General features: G+C 40.2%; 2 pseudogenes; both read right to left on the bottom strand.

Annotated features, from left to right (window-relative positions):
- Positions 1 to 3381: 3381 nt before the first annotated feature.
- On the bottom strand, positions 3382 to 4075 carry LOC145715850 (serine/threonine-protein kinase MARK2 pseudogene; annotated as a pseudogene).
- LOC102729511 (serine/threonine-protein kinase MARK2 pseudogene) lies at positions 3883 to 6975 on the bottom strand (annotated as a pseudogene).
- Between the last annotated feature and the right edge of the window lie 368 nt (positions 6976 to 7343).

Here is a 7343-nt window from a genome sequence, read left to right as displayed (position 1 = left end):
TATATGTATATACATATATACATATATGTATGTGTATATGGTGTATATACATATATGTATATGTACATATATGTGTATATGTGTGTATGTGTGCATATATATTGATTTGGTTGGATGTGATTATGGAATAAAATCAAATAGAAGGAATAACAGGGCTTCTATGTACCCCAGTTATAGATAAAGAAATGGAGAAGCAGGAAGTTTGAATAACTAGCTCAAGGTCAAATATCTTGCAATGATGGGTCAAGACAGAATATTCATGGTAGATACTACTTTCTTTGAAGTTGTTTATGGAAACAAAAGATAGAGGAATTGTCAATAAAGAGGCAGATTTTCCGGGCAGGGTCTTGGGAAAAAGCCAAACCTCCCGAATTTAAAATTGGAATATCTACATTAGACTCTCTCTTCTCTCTAGGGAAAAATCAGCAAAGATTGCTGATTCTGCCTATGAAAAGGGAGGACAATTTTCTCTTGACATGGCTTCTTTCTTTCTTTCAGGTCATGAGTAAATGTCCCTTTTCTGTACAAGGAATCATCTGGCTAGCCTATGGAGATTAATGCATGTCTTAAGTGAGAGTGATCTGTTTTTTCCTAACTGACCAGTTCTGGTGGGGGAAACGAATTGTGGCTAATTTTATACACAAGAGAAATTGTTGCTCTTACTAGAATTACTGGATTGAACTGGAGATTTGCTCAGGTTAACTCCTTGGAGATTGCTACTATAAGAAGTGTTTTATTTTGGCAACTTTTGTTGTAGGAAACAAAGAATCTCAAACTGGTTCCAAGATAAGGAAAGTTTATTATGAATATCTACATGAAAGACTTTTTTTTTTAAGATTTTATTTATTTGACAGAGAGAGAGACAGCAAGAGAGGAAACACAAGCAGGGGGAGTGGGAGAGGGAGAAGCAGGCTTCCTGCTGAGCAGGGAACCCAGTGCGGGGCTCAATCCCAGGACCCCGGGATCATGCCCTGAGCCGAAGGCAGACACTTAACGACTGAGCCACCCAGGTGCCCCTACATGAAAGACTTGACTTTAAAAAAAAAATTTAAGAACAGAAACATTACAGAAGGAATCTAAATACTTGGAACTAGAGGGAGAGTCTAGACATGGGGTAGCTCCACATACTTTTAGTAGCAGGAGTCACAAAGGTGGCTATGAACATGAATACAGTTATATTCTATAAGTATTTCTTTCTAGTCTGATAATAACTCCCCTATTTTCAGTGTTTCTTAACTTAAATTTTCATGAGTCAGACCTGCTGGTCCGGAGTTGTGCTTCTTAAAATGTAATATGAATATGAGTCACCTGGGAATCTTGGTAAAATGCGTATTGATTCATGAGGTCTTGATTAGAGTCAGATTTTGCATTTCTAATAAGTTACCTGGTAATGCCAAAGATGGCTGTCCACAGATCCTGGTTTGTGTGGCAAGGTAGAGTATCTTACCAAGTTAGGGCAATAGGTGTATTAGGCCAGTTTAATGGCTTAATTGTCCTTAGGTCATGTATCCATCATTGGTCCAATCACCTGCAGCCAGGTTTTAGGGATGGATTCCTTATTGTATCACATATATAGGGGTTATGGGAGGGAAAGTTCACCAAAGACATGACTGAGATTGGACTGGCATTCTAAATTATCCTCCTATAAGCAGTTATTTTTCACTGAGTATTGGTTGTAGTTCAGTATATTTGTCTACTGGTGATCATTGAAGATCAAAAGAAAGTAAGATAATTGGAGTCTCTGTACTCACCGTATTACCTCCTGCTTTAATTCTAAAATTTGTAGAAATAACCTCATCTTCCTATAACCTACTGAATCGGGGGGAGAATTGTACTTACCACTAATTTCACTAAAAATGTGTCCATCTTTTTAAAAGCAACAACTTTGGTAATTGATACATGTTAGCAAAAACTGTGGTCTCAAAATTCTTTTTCTACAGATTGTGGATAAATCTAGAAGCTGGGATGTTTAATACATATTCTTCATCCTGAAAATGGAATGATCATCCTAAAATATACATTGCTTCTTAGCATATTCATTGATGATTCACCTCCAGGATAAAGACCAAGCTCTTTACGGGTCTTCAGAATCTGATCTCAATTTATCCTCCTATATAATCTGCCACCATTTCTGCCACATGTCATAACTATGTTATGCCCAATTATATGCTATTACCTATCTCAGAGAACCTTCTAGACTCTGTGAATTTATGCTAGCTCTGTCTTCCTAAAATGTGGCTCCATATATATTTGCAGCTCATATTTCTGCTCATCCATTGGTTATTCTACCCACAAGTAATTATATCATTCTCTGTTTCAAGAGCTATCAGTAGCTATCCTAAAATAGTTTTTAGTACAGTATATTTGTTTATGCATTTGTCTAGTATAAACTATTTTAAATATTGTATCTTCACAGACGAGCATAGTACTCAGTGGCCACTAAGGAAATACTTATTAGATGAATGAAGAGAATGAAGGAATCACTTGGTCTATAGAGGCAGAGTTGGAAAGGCAGTGGGTGAAGGAATCCTGGAGAAAGTTGGGGGTCGGGGAGAATGAAGCAGATAACAAGAGGCAAGCCACAGAGCAGCCACATACTATATATAACCAGGGACTGGCCTCACACAGGTATTTCTACCATTTGTTTCTCACTTGACTGTATGCTAGGTCTGTTTGCCTTCAGCAGGTTAGAATGATTTTTAAATCCTGAGTTCACAGCTACTGGAATATTTACTTCTCCTAAATGAAACCATTCTTTTTTCCTCATCACTCAGGATTCTGGTGCTACAACAGCAGCTGAACTGAAGATCAACACCAAAAGATGACTCATCGAAATGGCAGGGAAAGTAAATCAAGTATCAAATAAAGTCAGTTCCTTTACTCTCCCTATCTGATTATTGTTCCTTTGAAGATAAAATATTTAATCTATCCTAGAGGTGTGAAATCCGAGGGCTCTTACCACTGAACAGCTTTATTGCAACAGGTTAGATATGCTCATCTTAACACTTTATAGTGTTTGCCTGGAGAACATTTATGCTCATGAGGTCATTTGGCTGAGCTTTATTGGCTTATATTTATTCCAGAGAAAAGAAATTTATTTTTCTTTGCAGAAGCAACTAAGTGCTTTCCTGTCTTCTCATGCTACCCCTGATTTTAAGCGATTACCATTTAAACCATCTGACACAGAGATTTTTACATCTATATGCTTCTTCCCTTTTGCACCAGGGGGCATGATGTAAATGCATTTACTATGTAATGTGTAGTCTATTATAAAGAATGGTTTATTCTAGTCAGCTCGAAGAAATCCTAACGGACATTAGGAGCTAAAAGCAGGACATATGGAGAGAAAAGAGAAATTATTTCAACAGACCCATCTCCCCATCCCCACAAAAACAAAACAAAAAAACCCAAACAAAACAGGGAGAATCAAGAGAGCAGAGGGGTTACCAGAGGAAATACACCAATCTAACCTCTGCAGTTTCTTCTAGGTTGGGGCAGAGTGGCTGGCAGTGAGGGCCACCCTACCTCTCCTCTTGTCTCCCTCGTGGCTCCATGGCTTTAACACCATGGTTATTTTAGAGGCAATGTTTTTGAAGGCCACAGAAATGCTGGATATCCATGTAAGTGGAACCCATTGAGAGATCGCTGTGGCTTTTTGCATGCCTCAATCTTCCCCTGCATGTAGTCCTTGTGGCCCTGGGAGCTGTGAATGCTGAGCAGCACATATTTTTCGTCTAGCTTGTACTGCAGCTGTTTGTGTCCAGGACCTCACAGATGTCCCAACAGACTCCATGGAGGTTGTGATCTTCATACTCCATGTACAGTGAGCACCATTTGGCCTCTAGATATTCTTTTATCATTGCCCCTGCGGCCCACCATGTGAAGTTCGAGCATCTCCACTAGGCCTTTGTTTTCAGGTTCATTCAGATTCCTTCTGGTAAACCTGAAACCCAGATGTCTCCATAAACTTGAAATTGAACTTGCAGAGGCAGCAAGGAGTTGTCCCCTGCTGGCCCTGACTATTGCCCTATGGTGAGACTGGGGTCTTCCCACAGGACAAACTCTGGTGGTTACGTGCATATCAGAACTGCTTGGTGTGGAAGGAGTTTCCTGTCTGGGGCTCCAGCACTGTTGCTGATACGTGGGCAGAGAGGGAAGCCACAGGGACATGTTGACAGGGCTGTGCTGAGGCACTTCACCTTTAGTGTCTGCAGACCACCACCCAGAGGCCTGGCTAAGCTGTACCAAGGCTGTCATGGGTTTCTAGTGCAGGTGGAGCAAATCCAGCCAACTGCAGCAGAAGCAGAAGCCATGGAGGCCCCAGACCCTAGCATAGGCTCTTCACATTCTGGATGGAGGCCTGGCCAATTCCCTCCAAAAGTGGGGAATTGAAACTTTGATTTGTGTTGGTGGAAAGGTTGTTATCTATGAGGAGTTATCTTCTTCCTCTTCAGAACAGGTAGGCAGGGAGGTGGCAAGTGTGCTCCTGGCCTTCTCTTCTGATTCCTAGTCCTCCTCAGGCTACTCAGTATTCTCAGAATTAGAGATGGGAATAGCAGGACTGGCATGATCACTGAAACCCCACTGACTTGGCTAGCAGAGAATCTGTACTGTAGCATGTGGGATGAGAAAGGAATGCCAAAGACTGGGCTTTTGGGTAATGATGAAGCCCTCCAGCTCAGATATCTTGTGTACGAGGAGCAGATAAGTGATCATCACCTCATATTTCTGGTCCATCAGTGAATCCTTGATCTCTTCCTCTATATAACCCATTAACACCACCTAGGGGTCATTATAGTCAGGCAATAGCTCCAGATAGGCTTTAGTTCATCTTTATGACCTACGTTCATCCATAGATCTTTCATAATTTTCTCAAAAGTGCCTGTCTTGGTAGGATTGAGAATATGAAATTTCTTGAGCAGGTTTTCACTCTTTATGGAAAAGTAGAAAGGAATATGGCATATTCCACTCAGTACCTGCTCTCACAGCTTCTTGAGATTTTGTGCATCAGAAGTCAGGGATCATATGACCACTGTATATCAGATAACCCTCAGGTTCCACACCTCCAATTCTAGTCCATCATAAGACTTGCCTTGGAATAGTTCTGCAGCAGCAAAAGAGGAACTGCTACAGAGAGTATCCAGCTTGTTGCCAAGGTGAATTTATTGCTGAAGTCAGTCTACACACTTAATATTCATGTCAACGTCCAAGAGCAGGTGTTCTGCCTTTAAGTCTCTATAAACAATCCACTTCTGAGGCAGCACTACACAGCAGATACTTTCTAATATAATTTGCTTGAGCACTTTTTTCCTTTCATATGCCATGAATCACTAGATAATCAAACCTCTCTTCCACTAGCATTCTCCATGATGTAGAGTGTTTTCTCAGTCTTGATCACCTCAAATATCTTAATTATGTTGGGATGATTCAAAGACTTTAGGATTCTGACTTCATGGGTATTTTCTGGAAGCTGATTATCATGGCTCCCTCTTTCCCAGTCAGGATGTGCCAGGCCAACTTCACCTTGGCCAAGTTACCTTTGGAGACTCTCATGAAGAACTGGTAGTTGCCAACATGGGTCTACTCCTCAGCAAAGATAGAGGAAAGGCCCTGCAGTTGTTGGACTTACTGTTGGACTTGCACTCAAGGTGTCCCAAGGTAGGCTTAAAATTGGGAAAGTTGGTGATAAGTTTGGTCTAAACCATTCAAAAAGAAAATTATTTCCAAGTCTACTTGATAAACTGATCTTTATAATGGAGTCAAAACACAATGCCAGAAATGCCAAAAAAAAAAAATACTAATGATAAAAGGAATATGAAAGAAATAAAGAAAAATAGGAAAAAGAATAAAAAGAAAAGAAAAATGAGAAAAATAATAAGGTAAAGAAAAAGAAAAAAATTAATAAAAAATAAAACAGACAAAAATTCCACCATGCCAATGAGATGTATTTGAAGGAGGAAACAGCTAACCTTGGTCAGTATCTCTCAGGTAATCAGAAATCAGCTCCTTGAACTAGAAAGACTTCAAACCTCAATAGCAGATTCCGAGGCCCAGCCATGGACTAAATAAGGGTTTAGAGAAAAAACAATGGCCCCTGTTGAGGTCATAGCAAGAAGTGAACCTACAAGTCTGATGATCAACAGTGGCTTTGTCACTTTTTTTTACAGCTTTAGTGAGATATAATTCACACACCATACAGTTCCTATATTCAAAGTGTATAATTCAGTGATTTTAGTGTATTTACAACCATCATCACAGTTTTAAAACATATTTATCACCTCAAAAATAAACCTCATGCCCTTTGAGGTATCACATCCCTCTCAAATCCCATGTCACACACACACACCCAGGCTTAAGCTACCACAAATCTACTTTCTATTTCTGTACATTTAACCTGATCTGGACATATATGAGTGAAATCATATCATATGTGGTCATTTGCATCTGGCTTTTTTCATTTAACATAATATTTTCAAGGTTCATTCATATTGTAGCATGTATTAGTACTTTATTGCTTTATGACTGAATAATAATTCTTTCTTCTTCTTTTTTTTTTTTTTTAGAAAAAACACAGATCTTTATTATTTCCATTACAAAGGGCAGGTCTTTGCAGGTTGAGGGAAGGAATTCTGACAGTGATGAGCAGTCCTACAGGGCAGCAATGACTGAGTCCCCATTAAGGAACATCTTGGAGATGTAGCTGTCTTTGTTGACTGGCTTGGACTCCTTGCCTTGGCACTCTTGGGGACCTCGGTCCACATATCCTTCACATTCTCCAACACCATGTTGCAGTGCCTGCCGAAGGCTTTCACATGGCCAAGAGCTTCTAGCTGTTGTGGCAGTTAATGAGCACTTGGGTGTGGTTCTTGCCTGACTATGTGAGAACGGAGAGTGGACATGTGTTAAACTTTTTCTCCTCCCACTTCTGCAGCTCCTCCGGGTCACCTCACTCTTGGGCTTGTTGAGGATGCTCATGGTGCTAGTGGCTGCACCCCTCCGGTCTGTGCCATCTCCTCCACGTTGCTCCTGCCCCCGATGGACATTTGGTTTTCTTCCACCTTTTGGCTATTATGAACAATGCTACCATAATCATTCAAGCACAAGTTTCTGTAGGGCCATATGTTCAGATTTCTCTTTGATATATATACCTAAGAGTGGAATTACTGGGTCCTATGGTAACTCTATGTTTAAGCTTTTAAGGAACTGCCAGACTGTTTTCTAAAGCAGCTGAACCATTCTACATTCCCTCCAGAAGTATGTGAACGTTCCAAATTTTCCACATCCTTGTCAACACTTGTTATTATCTGACTTTTTGATCCTAGCTATCCTAGTTAATATAAAAT

This window comes from Leptonychotes weddellii, chromosome 6 (assembly GCF_054177405.1).
Source record: "Leptonychotes weddellii isolate Sample4059 chromosome 6, ASM5417740v2, whole genome shotgun sequence".
Taxonomy (NCBI): Eukaryota; Metazoa; Chordata; class Mammalia; order Carnivora; family Phocidae; genus Leptonychotes; species Leptonychotes weddellii.
Note: the sequence above shows the minus strand (reverse complement) of the source record. Positions and strands in the feature narration are given on the sequence as shown.